At 38.4% G+C, this 16,933-nt stretch overlaps 1 long non-coding RNA gene across 1 annotated transcript in view; it reads left to right on the forward strand.

Annotated features, from left to right (window-relative positions):
• The window catches only part of LOC119257321 (uncharacterized), a 64,406-nt gene that overhangs the window by 34,888 nt on the left and 12,585 nt on the right, over positions 1-16,933 (forward strand). Inside the window, exon 2 of the long non-coding RNA XR_008553817.1 lies at positions 8,162-8,331. This is a non-coding gene — a long non-coding RNA (uncharacterized LOC119257321). The remainder of the gene's footprint in view (positions 1-8,161; positions 8,332-16,933) is intronic.

The raw sequence follows: 16,933 nt of genomic DNA on the forward strand, positions 1-16,933 counted from the left end.
TGGACATTTAGATTCAGAGTTCAACCCCCCAAGTCCAAATATGAATTGCTTATTGGTTTGGGAAGGACAGAGTTTAATGTGAAATTCTGTTATAAACTGTATGAGAGTAAACAAACTTAGATGAGCTTCGAAATACCTTTGGTGGGCCTCCTCGGTGGCGCAGTGGTTGAGCGCTGGGTTGCGAAGCTGGCCGCAGCCTCTGCAGCTTTGGTTTGATCCCCGGCTGCTCCCCGGCCACTGGAGGAGGGTCCCACATGGCGCGCAGACCTCTCCTGCCGCCCGCTGCTCCCCTCAGCAGTGTACTTTGTCAAGTCTGCCTGCTCTGCTCTCCGCTGTGACTCTGGTGAATTCTCTTACCCTCCCGCACTTCTGACTGTACCCAGTGATTGTATAAATAAATAAATCTTTAAAAAAAAAATACCTTTGGATTCCACATCCTAATATTCTTATACTGCTTGTTTATGGAAGAAAAAAGAAGCACCTGGTCCCTAACCAGGAGAAAAACCTATCTGCAATGTGTGAGTCTGTCTGTCTCAGCAAGTCGGTCCTCAGAGGTTCATATAGACCATGAACTATGGCATTTAAGCCAGCTGGGTAGTTCTAGTCTCCTGTCATCCAAACAGCACATTTTTCAAACTCAGGAATGCCAGATCTTGTTATTTCAGTGGCAAAGGGTTGCTTAGGATCTGTGACAGCTGAGTTTTTCCTATCGATTATGTGACAATGCAGTTCATTTATATAGTTCAGGGAAATAAGAAAAGCTTCTAGCTTAACAAGAAGACACTTAATTCAACTGCTGTGTTGTATTTAAATGCAGAAATCAAAATTCAAGTTGGAAAAATGAAAGAGTGAATTAAATTGTAAACCTACATTTTGTAGCTAAATCAACCTGTTAGGATGGCTTGTGACTGATAATTTAATCTGAAGTCTTAGAATCGGGTAACTGGATTTGTAAACCATGCAAGAAATTATATTTTATTTACATCAAGGTATGGTCTTAACATTTTTCCTAAATTTAAAATACATCGTGAGCCTAAAATATAAAAAGTAAATCAAAAGGCAGTTTTGTAAATATGTGTATGTGTGTGAGGGGAATGGTGTTTATAGAGGCACTTATGTGCAAACACTTTGAAGGATCTTTTTCAGATTTATCTTAAGTCCTAAAATGGTTTAATATGCAGTTTGTCCCATGCATCCCATGTAATATTTATGATATTTATAAATATTATAATGTTCTCTGTCATAGGATACAGACAAACATGCAGAAGTAACTAAATGTCCAACACATTCCAAGTCTTTTGGTTCCAGGAATTCAAACAAAAGAAAACGGGTAGTGTTACTATAAATCAGGAGTTATTGAGAACACAGGTGCACACCCAGAAAGGTTGAGAGGAGTTCCTCCTGGCAGCCTGTGAGCAACAACAAGAAAGACAGCAAGAGCTAGAGAGGGCTGATAAGCATCCTGCATAACCTTTGGGGGACAGGGTGTGAATTGAGTTGGGAGGTGCAACTAGAAAACTACAGCAGGGCTCGGGCCTGCACCCTGACCACCCCACCCCCAGCCCTTCATGCCTCTGCTTCTTTACTACCTGAAAGTCATCCCCTCAATTGTCTACCTGAATTTGTCACCAGCAATAACTTTTCATGAAGTTTCCACTCTCAGTCACATGCGTTTTGGGATTAGGAATCAGGTGGTGTGAGAGCATTTTCTTTTGGTCTGCGTCCTATTTAGATATGGCCCAGGAAGACAGAAGAAGGAATAGAAACAGTAATCTGACAGCAGGCACTCCAGCATACAAGCCGTGGGGATGCAAGGGAGAAACTGGTCCTTTTTTCCTGCAAAATTCCTCCCTACTCTTGAGTTTTTTTTTTTTTTTTTTTTTTTTTTTAAGATTTATTTATTTATTTATACAAGCACTGGATACAGTCAGAAGCGCGGGAGGGTGAGAGAATTCACCAGAGCCAGAGCGGGGAGCAGAGCAGGCAGAAGGACCGAAGTCACTGCTGAGGGGAGCAGCGGGCGGCAGGAGAGGTCTGCGCGCCATGTGGGACCCTCCTCCGGTGGCCGGGGAGCAGCTGGGGATCGAACCGGCACTGCAGAGGCTGCGGGCAGCCTCACAACCCAGCGCTCAACCGCTGCGCCACCGGGGAAACCCCCTACTCTTGAGTTTTTTCAGTGTCATGGTTATGCTGTGGCTATGTGGGCCCCTGTAACTGATTATGTACAAGAGACTCCAATAGGAAAGAGGGCCTCCATATCCTACCCACCCACCCCACATCCCTCAACCCTTGCAAAAGTTAGTGTTCTTGGGCCCAGGGTTCATTTGCACAATCCAGGACTGAGACACTGTAGTTATAAATTTTTTGTATTGTTTACCTTTTTTTTTTGTTTGTGGATATAGATGACTTTCAAATGCCCAGGGCTAGGGTCTCACTCAAAAGATGAAAGAAACAGTCACCTTTCTGCCCCTGCCTTAGGCTTCTTGTTGGACTGACTGCTGGCTATGGTGGCCAAGGACTGGTCTGTCCCTCAGATAGAGCAGCTGTGGCAGCCACTCTGGAGCAACCTCTGTGCCTTACCTCTCTTTCTGACAAGTATGAAAGTTCAATTTCAAAATGTCTGTCTTTAACAATGAACCTATGAAGGTTGCCCAAAGAACAGGCCTTTTTTTCCAGGGATCTCAGCAGCAGGCAGGCTCTGCTCAAGTTGCCCCAGGCTGTGTCTAGGAGCTGCCCATTGGGTAATGCTGCCCAGCAGGTTGGGGAAGTGCTAAGGCAGGCCAGGAAGTGCTGCCTAGCAGGTTGGGGAAGTCCTAAGGCAGGCCAGGAAGTGGGAGAAGGCGGCCAACTTTCTGTTCATCCATACTGTTCCTGGAGCACCACCTATCTGGCCCTGGGGGTGGAGCCCAGGACCCAGCAGAAAGTTCTCCAGTTAATCTCAGCATCTCATCTTTAATTCTAAAAGGAAAGATGTTTGTATATGGGAAAGTATCTTTCTGCCAAGAAGTTTCTCTTAACTGCTTTTTTACTTTCAGTAGAGAAGTCAGCTTGAGTTAAAGGGAGACTTGCTAAATTGTTTTGAGAGACAAAACAATAGACGCATATGTGCCACAGGCATCTTCATCAGGAGCCTTGACAGAGAATTTCTTCAAACCCAATCTCAGAGTAATTTTTTATTCCTGACCACCAAAATTTAGCATGTCATTAGCACCAAAAATGCCAACTTTAAGTAACACGTATGGAAATCTGTGGAAAGAATATAGTACTTCTTTGAAATTCTAGATTGCCTTTGCCTCTTAATTACACACATCTGCCTAAACTAGTCTCCTTTCCTACAAAACCATTGGGCCCTCAACCATACCTACTGCATTTTCTCCTCCCCTTATTTTCTTTTGTTTTAAGATTTATTTTTATTTATTTATGCATACAAGAACTGGGGTGTAGGCCAGAGGGGTGTGTGTGTGTGTGTGTGTGTGTGTGTGTGTGTGTGTGTGTGTATGTACGTGTGTGAGAGAGAGAGGCTTCACCAGAGACAGAGTGGGGAGCAGAACAGGCAGATCTACTGAAAACCCTGCTAAGGGGAACAGCAGGCAAGACAGGAGAGGTCTGCTGCATCATATAGTTTAGCTCCCTGGAGTGGACTGAACTCAAGCTGCAGGGGCTGGTGTTAGCTTGATAGCATTGAGACTTTAACCTCTGCACCACCAGGGAGGCCCCCTCCTCTTTAATTCTTATCCTTTATTCGTTTTTCTCTGGGGCTCAGAGTCAAAATCTCAGAATTAAGTCACAGCCTTCTCCCAAATGTCATGACAAGTTAGAAGGGGAATTTGGGGACCTCTGTGAAAATAAACAATATACAGAGTAAATGTTACAGCTGAAAGCAGCTAACAAGTGGCAGTTTGGGTTATCAGCCACAAATTCCATATTTTTCTACAGGTTTATTTTTTGTTTCATTTTCAGGATCCACTGATCCTAATAGAGGCAAGTCAGAATCTAAGTAAAAAATGAGGGAAATGTTTAAGAAATATCAAGATAAGCACTTTGTTGGTTGACAGCCATCATGTCTTATGGCTCATAGTTTTTTGGATGTTCTTTCAAATTGCTGGAAACCCAGATAGACTAAACAAAACATGCTTCTCAGTATTTAATTATCAACTTTGCAGAGTGGAAATTGTATTGAGTAAAAGAAAACTAATCAGTATTAATTAACTACAACAAATCAATAAAAACAATTAGCTGGGGAAATAGTATTAACAATATGCCCTTATCAGACATAAGTTCCTGAGAATTTCATAACACAGATGATTTAATTGTTTCACTCACTACCTAAGTGTATAGAATTGCTGCTTGCATGAGACCTAAAGTTGTTTCCTGGAAGTGTAGCTTGAATGAGTTTTGTGAGCATTTTATACCATGGTCTCAAAATAACTCTGTCTCCAAGGCTTGAATGTGTCTACTGGTGTGGGTTCTTACTAGTCTTTACCCATGTGGAGGGTCTATGAATCAGTCTGGAAAACATACTAGGTAGAAATGTCCAGCAGGTTGTAAGTTCCCATTAGGCACGTTGCTACTGGTGTGTATGTGAACAGTGCATGTTTCTTGTCTTCAGATTTCAAATATGGAAAGAGATAGAACTAGATCACTTGTCAGGTCCCTCTCTGTCCCCAAATTCTTTTCTTTTTAAAGATTTATTTATTTATGCATACAAGAGCTGGGTTACAGGCCAGAGATGCGGGGTCGGTCGGGTGTGTTCTTGTGTGCGCGCGTGTGTGTGTGCGTGTGTGTGTGTGTGTGTGTGTGAGAGAGAGAGGATTCACCAGAGACAGAGTGGGGAACAGAACAGGCAGACAGACTGAAATGCACTGCTGAGGGGAGCAGCGGGCCAGTCAGGAGAAGTCTGCTGCGCCATGTGGGTTGCTCCCTGCCTGGCTGGGGATTGAACTCGTGCTGCAGAGGCTGTCGATTGCTTCATAGTGTGGTGCTTAACCCCTTGCGCCACCAGGGAGGCCCTTCAGTCCTCAAATTCTATAGTTCTATAACATACTTGTGAATTTTCAATATAAGAGAAGACCCAGGCCTTTGAAGAAAATAAAAATAACTATTGAATAAAACAACTATTGATCTCAGACTCCTTTTGGTAGAAGTTTACAACTGACAAATTTTTGGTCTTTACCTGGGAGAGACCCTAAATGTGATTCGAGAAAACCAAGTAAGAAATTTGGTATTGTTTTCATATGTATAAATGAGCCACTGTCTTATATTTTATCTTTTCCTTTTGAGATCCAACTTAGAAACAATGTTTCACTCAAGGTAAGGAGGCTTGTGGTTTAGGAGATTCTGGGCCTGGTTTGTCTCATTTTAAGACTTCTGTCAGCTCTTCTCAAAAACTGAGGGGGATCTCATTTCCTGTTTGATAGTTCCTCATGCTTTGCCAGTCACCCGGTCTTTGAGGAAGCTTGCCAAGAGTTCTGGGCTGGGAAAGATAGTCAGTCTGAGTTCATCATACAGAATGATCTGGCACCATAGTTGTAGTGACTCACCAACCTGGTTGCACTTTGTAATGGCAGGCACCACACTGTCTAAAAGAAAGACCTGTGTTCTAGCAAAGTGCATTTGAATCACATGACAAAATCAGCCCCAACTGTAGCTCTGATCTTCCCTTTTACTGGCTGTTTTGAACTAAGACAAGAGAGAAAATTATATCCTAGATTATATTTTGTTCTTTAAAAATTAAGATTAATTAGCAGATACTTGGTTTTGTGCTCATTCTGTTCTAAGAATTTAATGGTGATCACAAAACAGTGAAAATAGGTCACAGCAAAATGAACATTCAAGATTGGGGTAAAACATTCCCTGAAGTTTCGGTGTTCATTTTTATTGTGTCAGTTACTACATTTATGTAATTCATCATTTTTTCCTTGGCTTGGAGTCAAGATGAGAAATGATATTTAGACCAAAGACATTGTTTTGTTGGAGAGTCACTGCATTTTAAAATGCAAACCAACTCTCCACTCACCAATGCTTGATTGTTTGTGCATTTTCATGCATGAATGTAATGCGTGCACGTGCACATGTACACACACACACACACACACACACGCACACACAACCCAAATGCCAGAGAAAGTCCTTTCAAGACTTCTAGGCCTAGGTCATTTTAATAAGTAGATGCAAAAATTAATGGAAGATCAAAGGAATAGCAAAATGATAGTCAATAATTTCACCTTATGGAAAGTAATTAAATATAGTATACAGGTATTTTTTAAAATAGAGTATTATGATAATTAAAGAATATTATACTTCTAAATTATCTCATCTAATTTCAAGTCACATATAAGAGCCATTTTATTTTGTAATACAAAGTCACCAAAAATCAACTAGTGGAGTTTTTTTTATTATATGCAAAGGTTTACACTATGCAAAATTAAATTTTAATTCATAAGCCTTGCTTTTGTGGGGCATTAGAACAAGATAGCATTTGATATTAATATGGAAGAATATTCCATGTCCTTTTTAGCTTTAATACGAATTTCTCTAAAATGAAGGGCACATTGTAATTTTTCCTCTCAGTGTACTTTTGCTATACATAGAATATTTCACAATGTTGTTTGTAATGTATGCATTGCTTTTATTAAGTCATTTGGTAAAAGAAAATATATAATAATGACAAATATAGCTTTTTTCCTAAATTTATTATTTCAAGTCATGCAAAAATGGATACTTTGTCTCAGGAAAATTTGAGTGTTTTTTGATGCATAAGTGATTATTTAGTCATATTTTTAACCTAACAATTTAGCATTTATTATGGATCTTCTCTCAAAGCTTATTATTCTCAAAGAAAAGCAGGGATGTTAGAATTTACAAGTAAGATATGTTGTTTTAGAAGTTTTTAACACATAATTCAAATTCTTATCACCTATTGGTAAAGGAATCCCCAACATTATCTGTTCCAATGTGCAATTTTGCTGTTTGAAAAATCTTACAAATTCTAATTTCTTTAGGAGAGTGGTGAAGAATAATATCAGAAGTATAGAAAAGTTAAAGTTTCCCTCAAAAAAAAAATTTTTTTTTACTTTAACCCTGATGGGTATCTCTGCAAGGTAGGTCTTAACATATTTTTTCCTAATTTTTTTTTCTTCTTTCAGTAAGAAGGATAAGCTTTTAGAGTACCCAGTCACCGTGGTAACTGCCAAAAAAATTCTCCTGAAGTTTGAAGAGGTCAGCTAGCAGGGTCAACAACTCTGTCCTCTTTCTGAGCTCGGTCTAGCATGCCCCAGCCTGCGGTTGGAGTGTCAGGCTAGATCTAACCCTGGGAGGTGGACTATTCCAGCTCTGATATAAATTTTTTGAGTCAGTTCATGGCCTGGACTCTCCAGGTGGCCTCCAAAATCGATTTTGACCCCCTGACCCTGTCTCACAGAGGCATAGCATCCACCCTAAGTAAGGGTTTAGCCAGGAATGACAGCTTTCCCCTGAGTGTTATTGGGGACAGTATAAACAGTTTGGAAAGCAAGTAAGGTGTGAGTGCTGGTAGCCATTAAAAGCACATTAAAAACAGTTTATGAAAAAAAATTAGAAATGTATATTTGCTATAGAAGTCTTATGTAATTTTGTAGGATTTTTATAATCAAAGACAGGTTTGACTTAAATACTCAATAAACCACACACCCTTTAATATATGCTTGTATTCTTTCATACACTGTGTTCCAAATATGCCAATAAGAGAGTGTAACTTGAGACAGAATAGGTATAGCAGGGATGTAACATGTATAGAAAAAGAGGCTAGTTATTAAAATACAACAGTAGAGAAAGAGTTTCTGTTATTTTAAATACTAAATTTTGGGTCATAAAATGTCTAAAATGGGAAAATAAGGAAACTAAAAAAAAGAATACAACCCAACCATTTGGAATGAAGATTAACTGGCACTAGAGTACAAGTATCTTGCTACTTTGTAAAACAAATAGCCAATAGAGTCATTTGGATACAAATAAGATAAAAATGATAAATATGAAAAGATCTTATAGAACTAAAGAGAAAAAAACAAATTGTGTTTTTGAATAATTTGATGTATTTTCACCAGTTCAATATAGCAAAAGCTTGGGAAATTAGAAAATAACACATACAAATCATCAGTGATTCTTTTTCCTTCTTTTTTTTCAGGATGCCACCATGAAATTTTTATTTTCTCTGGCAAAGCAGAGTTCTCTCTGAGAGTTCTGGCCCGTGGACTCAGTATGTAAATGTGGTCATCAAGCAAGACGGAACTGCCTGAAGGGAAGATTATGAATGTTTCTCTTAAAAAACCCTTTGCAACATTCCTTCTTTCTGTGGTACTTTACTCTTTCCCTTTTTTCCAGCACTGTTGAAAATGACTGCAAAGCAACATTGTGGGAGTCCAGCCAAATTGTCCTTTGTAGTTGGCTAGATGGTGTTTCATCTGACTCATTTGTAAAAAGTAGATTTTGAGTAGGGGTGAGTGTCATTTTGGAAGAGGGGTGCGGGAGAGGTGGAAGAAGGGAAGAAGCAGGAGGGAACCAAGCAGTTTATATACATCTATACTCTTTGTGTTTGAAGGCCTCTCAGTCTTGCCTTCTCACTATGTTAAATCCCTATTATAAAACTTATCTTCACAAAGCCTATTATGGTATTCTGAGAACAAATTGGACCATGAATAACTTAGTTGGAAGTGTAGATTATTTTCTACTCAGGCAAAGTTAGAGATGACAACAGCTTAACTAAAGAATAGTGATTAATCTTAAATAGATGGATTTCAACGTTTCACTTTTGATAAAGAGTGCCTTTGATATTTCCTCTCTTCAGACTCAAGTTTCCACTTTCTTTGTATTAAGAAATTGTTCTAGTGATTGCTCTGTCCACCTAATGCAGCATGGCTCTAACTGTAGGCCATTTTCATGCAAGTTGTTAATGTGTCTGAAAGGTGACCAGAGAGACACTCTACTTCCTATTGGTTAAATACATTTTTCCAAAGTGGTATCTGTGCATGGACATCAAACTCACTGTCAGGAATGATATTTTGCATAAATGATAATTACTCAATTATGCAACATTCTCATTGAAAAACATCTTAAATTTGTTTAATGAACTATAGCTTACAAAGAACTTCTTAGTTTATAATCTTGTTTGATCTTTAGAATAATGTTATGAAATAAGCAACTATCAATAATCCTATTTTACCAAGAAGGAAACCGAATCATTGGTACACTGTGATCCAGCTGATAAATGGGAGACCTAGGATATTAACTGAGATTTTATAGCTTCTATTTCAAGTGATTAGCCTACAGCGATAGGCTTTTTGATTTTTTTGTGTGTGTTCTATATCCCCAACAATTAAGATTTTTGTTAAAGAAACAAGTGTTTATATTTCATAGATAAAAAAGTTGAAAGAAATGATTGACAGATGTTACCAGAAGGGGAGGATGGAGGTGGGGAGCATAGGGGGTGGGAGGTGGAGGTGCAGTGGACTTTGGTGGAGGATTATTGGGCTTTCAGTGGTAACATATATCTGTAGAGGTGTGAAACTACACCCCTAAAACATATACACTGTTGCGAACCAATGTTACTTCAATAAACATAATAAAATAGATTAAGTAAAACTTTTTTAAAAGTTAAAAGATGATTAAAAAATCTTTCACTTAAAAATGAATTTTACAAATTGTTGTTTTTCTTTGTGTATATATTCCCATGGTCTTTTAAAGATGGAGGTCTGAATTTCTAAAAGTCAAACATGGGCATCTCACTATAAACTAAATAACTAGGGCCTCCCCGGTGGCTCAGCGGTTGAGCTCTGGGTTGCGAAGCTGCCCGAGGCCTCTGTGGCACCAGTTCGATTCCCGGCTGCTTCCCGACCACCGGAGGAGGGTCCCACATGGCGCGCAGACCTCTACTGCCGCCCGCTGCTCCCCTCAGCAGTGTACTTCGGTCCTTCTGCCTGCTCTGCTCCCCGCTCTGGCTCTGGTGAATTCTCTCACCCACCCGCGCTTCTCACTGTACCCAGTGCATGTATAAACAAAACAAACAAATAAATAAAACATGCCTCTATTAAAAAAAAATAAACTAAATAACTACCTGAATTTTTTTTAAAGATTGATTTTTATTGGGCCTCCCCTAGTGGTGCAGCAGTTGAGCGCTGGCTGTGAGGCTGCCCACAGCCTCTGCAGCGCTGGTTCGTTCTCCGGCTGCCAGCGAGGATCCCACCAAAAAAAGAATAAATAAATAAAATTGATTTTTATTTATTTATGCATAGAAGAAGTGGGGTGTAGGCCAGAGGTGGGGAGGTGGTGTGAGAGGAGGATAATTGAATATTCAATTATTCAAATATTCAATTTCAATTATTCAATAATTTCAATTATTCACCAGAGACAGAATGGGGAGCATCTACTGAAATACACTGCTAAGGGGAGCAGTGGCTGAGACAGGGCAGGTCTCCTGCACCATGTGAGTTAGCTCCCCGGTCGGAGATCTAACTTATGCCATAGTGGCTGGTGATAGCTTGATAGCCCAGAGTCTTTAACCCCTGCACTATCAGGGAGGCGAAACTATCTGAATTTTTAAGATGTACATGAAAATGATAGATTATATATTTCAAAATAAAATATAACTTCACAATAACAAGTGTACATTTATTATTCATTTATTATTTGTGAGAAGGCCATAGATTCAGTTCTAGAGTGCTACATCATTACTTGTGGGTTTTTTCGCTTTATTGAGGTAATTTATTGACAAAATTGTAAGATGCTTCAAGTATACATCTTGATGATTTGATACACACACACTTTGTGAAAGTACTCCTCCTATCTAGTTAATGAACACATCTATCACCTCACATAGCTTTTTTTTTTGCCTGAGAACTTTAAGTTCTACTGTCTTTACAAATTTCAATTATTCAATACAATATTATCCTTTGTAGTCAAAATGTTATTCATTAGCTCCTTGACCTTATTCAACTTACAGATGAAATATTGCAATCCTTTATCAAATACAAAATGGTAACACTATGTGATTCTTCTTAGGTTTTTAGTTATAGTATTTTAATTATTTAATGTAGACAATGTAGATGTTAATGTGGATATTCTAATATTTCTTCCTTAAATTGTATATAATTAAATTAATCATTTTATGTATGCTCAAATTAAGGCTTTTGCCCTTGAGCTGTCCTAGCAGCCAGACAAACTCATTCAAGACTTTTAGGATTAGAAAAAGATGAAAAAGGGGCCTCCCTAAGTGGTGCAAGGGATTAACACTATGAAGCTATCCACAGCCACTGCTGCACAAGTTCAATCCCTAGCCAGGGAGCTACCCCCATGGCCCACTGCTCCCCTCACCAGTGTATTTCAGTCAATCTGCCTGTTCTGTTCCCTACTCTGTCTCTGGTGAATCCTCTCACCCCCTGCATCTCTGGCCTGTACCCCAGTTCTTGTATGCATAAATAAATAAATATTTTTTAAAAAATGAAGAAATGTCCAAAAAGAAAAGCAGCTATTCTGATTGGATGTTATATTTGTGTGGTAGTATCAATAATGACATATAGTCCTTCTTGTGCTAAGGGTGTTTTTAAATTAATTTTTAAATTAAATTAATTATTATACTGAATATTGTTCATTTTGACTTGATGTTAAGAGCACAAATCACCAAATTCAAAGTTCTACTATCTTCTCTGTTAATTTGAATGTTATTCATAATTTATCAAAAATAAGGACTCATACATTTGCTTAGAAGACTTTGAAATTTTTATTATATTACTAACCTTTTATAATTTATCAAAAATAAGGACTCATACATTTGCTTAGAAGACTTTGAAATTTTTATTATATTACTAACCTTTTCCACTTTGTTCATGTGTATTTTTTTTAAGATTTATTTTATTTATTTATGCATACAAGAACTGGGGTCTAGGCTAGAGGTGGGGAGATATGGGGGATGAGAAGATTCAACAGAGATAGTTGGGAACAGATAGTGGGCAACAGAATAGGCAGATGTGCTGAAATATACTGCTGAGGGGAGCAGCAGGTGAGACAGGAGAGGTCTGCTGTGCCACGTGGGTTTCTCCCTGGCCGGGGATCAAACTCTTGCTGCAGAGGTTGTGGACTGCTTCACAGTGTGGTGCTTAACCCCTTGAGCCACCAGGGAGGCCCCTATTGCTTCACTTTTATGTAAACATTTCAGGTTGCAACAAAAAGGAGGAAAAGGAGGAAGTGGTGGTGGTGGAGAGGGAAGACATGGAAATAGATAAGCCCCTTGCCTTCAAAATGAATCTTTTAGCCTAAGAGAAGAATAAACCATTTTTTTTACAATTCTGCCATTCAGAATACTTTTGCAAAATAATGAAAGTTTAGAAATATGTAGAAATAAAATGGATTTTTGTATATTAATTATTTTTTTTTAAAAAGCCCATAGAGTATCTTACAACCATGAAATACCAGTCAATTCTATGCACAACCTTTGAATCTTTAATCAAAAGATATAAAAAGACAAAGAAGTGGGATAATAAAAGCTCACTAAACACATTCTAGTAGCATCAGCATCATCCTGTAATAAATGAATGCAAATGTTTTTGGTGAAGTAAAGCATAATTATGGTTCAAGAATAAAAAAAAAAAATTGTCAGTCTTCCTAGCAGGAAACATGAAGTCAAATAGACACTAAATCCAAATCTCAAGCTTTGAAATATAGACCCAAGTAATATTTTACAGAGCAATGGGTAGAAATTTATTGAACACCAAATTAAAATGAAATATGGAGCAAATAATGTAGATGGATTCAAGGGTAAAAGAAACATTCATTCTTATCTGTACCTGATTAATCAAATTGATAAAGCACTGTTTAATTGTCTAGAACCATGCATTTAATTTGTTCCACTACATAGCCTCAAACTAACCCTGCCCTAGCAGAAGTCTTTTGCTTCTAGGCGCCTTTCAGTCAGTAAATAAAAGTTTTGCATGTTCATAGGGGACAGGGCACTACATAGGTGCTATTGAAAGAAAAAGGTGTTACAATTGAAAGGAAAAGGTGTCATACCTTCTGCCCTCAAAGATATGAACAATATTCATATTTGAGTCCACCCAAAGTAAATTATTGACATTGCTTTCAGTACCCAGTGAAGGACCACTTGCTTGTGAAGCTTTTCCTTTACTGCAGTTATGTAATAGAGAGCCCCCATCACTACAATTCTAAACCTGACTATGATACTGCAAACAATACAAAAGTTGATAGCAGCAGAAATGAAAGTGCTGTGTAGAATAAGTGAAAGTGCCCTTTATCACATCTCTAGAGTGTGTGTCCTTCCAGATTTCAGATAGGAAGTTAAACATAGGGATCAAAAGACAGGTGGACAAATTATAGATAGAAATATAATACATATATACACACATGAATAATAATTAAAAGTATAGATTCTGCGTCTAGACTTAAGGATTTGAATCTCAGTTCTACTACTTACTACATGCATGATCTCAAGCTTCCCATCTGTAGATGTGAGAATGACAACAGTATTGTGAGGAGTGAATTTATATTTATATATCAACTGCTTGGAGCAGAACTTGGCACACAGTAAACATGTAAGGATCAGCTATTTTTTTTTAAGATTTATTTATTTATTTATTTATTTATTTATTTATTTATTTATTTATTTATTTATAGCTGCGTGTGGGTCAGAGGTGTGTGGGGTGGGAGGGTGGGGAGTGAGAGGACTCACCAGAGACAGAGTGGGGAACAGAACAGGCAGATTGACTAAAGTACACTGCTGAGGGGAGCAGCGGGCGAGTCAGGAGAGGTCTGCTGCGCTATGTGGGTAGCTCCCTGGCTGACCGGGAACTGAACTTGTGCTGCAGAGGCTGTGGACAGCTTCATAGGTTGTGTAATAACCCCTTGTGCCACCAGGGAGGCCCCTAATTTTCTTTTAAATATGAGACTTTTACTATTTGTATTTTCCCACTTCATAATATGTCAGGAAGAACACTTATAGCTTAGATTTACTTCACTCTTTGTTACTGCTGCATAGTATCCTACTGTAGGGTGGCATAAGAATTTCTTTAACAATTTTTCTGTTGTTTTCAAGTGTTTCTGCTTCAAAGCAACTGCTAATATCTCCTCCTTGCATATAAGACAAGGGATACAGGGGTCTCCCTGATGGTGCAAAGGGTTAAGTCTCAGCCTTATGAAGCAATCTGCAAAAACTGCAGCATGAGTTTGATCCCCAGCCAGGGAGGTGACTCACATGGAACAACAGACCTCTCCTGACTTGCCCGCTGCTCACCTCAGCAGTGTATTTTAGTTAACCTGCCTGTTCTGTTCCCCACTCTGTCTCTGGTGAATCCTTTCACTCCCCACAACTCTGGCCTGTGCCCCAGTTCTTGTATAAGCAAATAAATAAATAAATCTAAGAAAGAGAGAGAGAGAGAGAGAAAGAAGGACACATAAAGCGTGGTGGTGGGAGGAGTAGTATAGAGGATGACTTGCTTCTTGGCCATCTGAGAGAATGTTATTTGAAAAATTGCCAGTTTTGCCATCTTACGCTCCCAGATGGTATATCTTTGATTAACTCTAATCTGGCTCTAATGCTACTGATGCCTATGCCCTCATATAGCTCCTATAACACTGTCACACTCTATTAAATAATATTAAGATAATCAGAACTTCATTAGTTACAAATACATGTAAAACCCAATTAAATTGACCTCATGTTATTGTGGTCTTAGGCTATATAGTCCATTTATAATGCAAGAACCCCTCAGTCAAGTACAGTCTTCACTCAGTCAAGAAACTACAGTAAAATGATTTCAAATGCAGGGCTGGGTGTGGAAATATCCTTTTAATAAACCATGTTTCTAATTCCATTTTGGATCCAAGAAGAGAGGAAAATTTTAAAATATATTTTGTGTGTATGCATGCAAGTACCTATATGTATTTATATATAGTTGTTAGTCTTGCTATACTCTCAACATTGGAAAGTATAATGAAAGTCTAGAAGTTTTAATTTCAAAATTTTATTTTCATTTAATAATTTTAGGACTTGGGCTTCTCCAAGTTTAAATTTCCTCATAGATATAAAATAGAGTTAAACTGTTTATTTTGTTGGAAAAAAGTGAATCCTCTTGATGTTCATCTGAAAGTTTGAAAAAGCCTAGAAAATGTCAACTGTAATTATTTCAGCACAATGAGAGAAATGCTAAAATTTAGAAATGTGAAGAACATAGTCACTTTAAAGTAAAGCAGAGGATGGATCTATTTCTTAGAGAGCACTGAGTCTTTATCAGTCTGTTGTTTACCTTTGGCCTCTGTTTTGGAGTTATGATAACATATAAGAAGCTTACCAAAATACTTATCAAATCAGTTGGACACAATGCAACAATTTAGCTCATAATGACAGCCACCTCTAACTATGAATGACATATAATAAATTATGTTTGAACTGGATTTTCAGCTGCAGATCCTTATTCTGCCACCCAGACAGCCCTATAAAGTTGCACTTGTGGCCTTAATCCCACTTGGATGTGTGCCCTACTGCCTCTACTTTCCATCATTATGGTGCTTTAGTGTTCTTGAATAAGTGAACAATCTTTGTTTCTGTACCTTATTAGGCCAAAGACCATAACAGCTAGTGATGGCATCGGCAAGCCCTGCGGGCAGGATTCTCTACAGACCCAGCCAACCTCCAACAAACCCCTTTTTATGCTCCTGTTTCTAGGAAGAATTATGATGGCGGTGCCCTGCTGTTGATCAGTCAAATCTGTGGTAGGCCTAGAGATAAGTCCTGTAAGTGTGGTGTACTGTAAAACAGCGGCTCCCATTCATTAGTAGCTTGTGTGTAATAAACCACCAAAAAGGGGGGTGGGGTGGAGAGGCAGCTGCAGTGTGCAAGAGCAAACAACGCATCTCATTCTTGGGAGCCAAAACTTAGTAATTTGCTACTGGGCAGCCTGCTCTTGCTGACATTCTTTCTGATAACAGAGTGGTGCCCTATCTATATTTATAGTTTGACTAGTCACCCAAGAGATTCTATTTTGTAACTATGCATATTATAGCAGATTGTATTAGGGGAGACATGAAAAATATTATCAGACAACTGACTCTAGCAAACAGAATGGCTGGTTAAAGGGACATTTTCCTCTACACTGATGATCTGTAAAAAAATTGATGTCAACCATTGTTTCATAGGTTTGATAAGACTGACACTACATAAGATACCAGCTACAGCAGTAATATTCTCCAGAAATGAATTGGTAATATATTTTTGGATATAAAAAATGTTAATCAAATGGAAATTTATTTTTGAGAATGCTGGTCTTTTTAAATGAAAAATATCTATAAAGTGTAAACTCAATTTTATTTTTGGCTAGTAAGTATCTAAGAACCTACTTTGCAATAGTAATGCCAACTACTCATCTGCTTAAACTAATATGTGGGAAGTAATTTAATTGTGAAAGGAGGACAATATACCTGTTGACAAAAAATAAGGAAAGAACTCTATTAGGCCTTTTTAATTCAGGATGGGTTAACCTAATAAAATAGAAACACACTTCAATTTGCTCATGACTACTTAATGAAAAGATGAAAAAATGCTGCAGTTTCTGTAATAAACTCTTTGCTTTTACATCCAAAGCAGGTGCATGACATTGTGATATCAACACTGTACTAGCTCCTCATCAGCCCCCTACTGTTCTTCCAAATGGGATAGAATACTGTACATTCTAGGCATTTTTTTCTCTACCACTCCGAACCCAGGGTCAGAAGAGTGGCTATGGCAGAGTGGAAGGCACGCCAGTTGTTTTGGAATTCTTGCAGGTGTTTAAAAAGCAAAGAATTCTTTTGAGAGGCACATCTGCATTTGTCATATGCCATTTGTGCTAAAGCCTGTGGTGTTTTTGTTTGTTGGTTTGACAGATTGACATGTAATGGCCCGGACTGTTGGGCGCAG

The sequence above is a fragment of the Talpa occidentalis genome, unplaced genomic scaffold (genome assembly GCF_014898055.3).
Source record: "Talpa occidentalis isolate TD23 unplaced genomic scaffold, MPIMG_talOcc4v2.1 talOcc4.4, whole genome shotgun sequence".
In the NCBI taxonomy this organism is placed as follows: domain Eukaryota; kingdom Metazoa; phylum Chordata; class Mammalia; order Eulipotyphla; family Talpidae; genus Talpa; species Talpa occidentalis.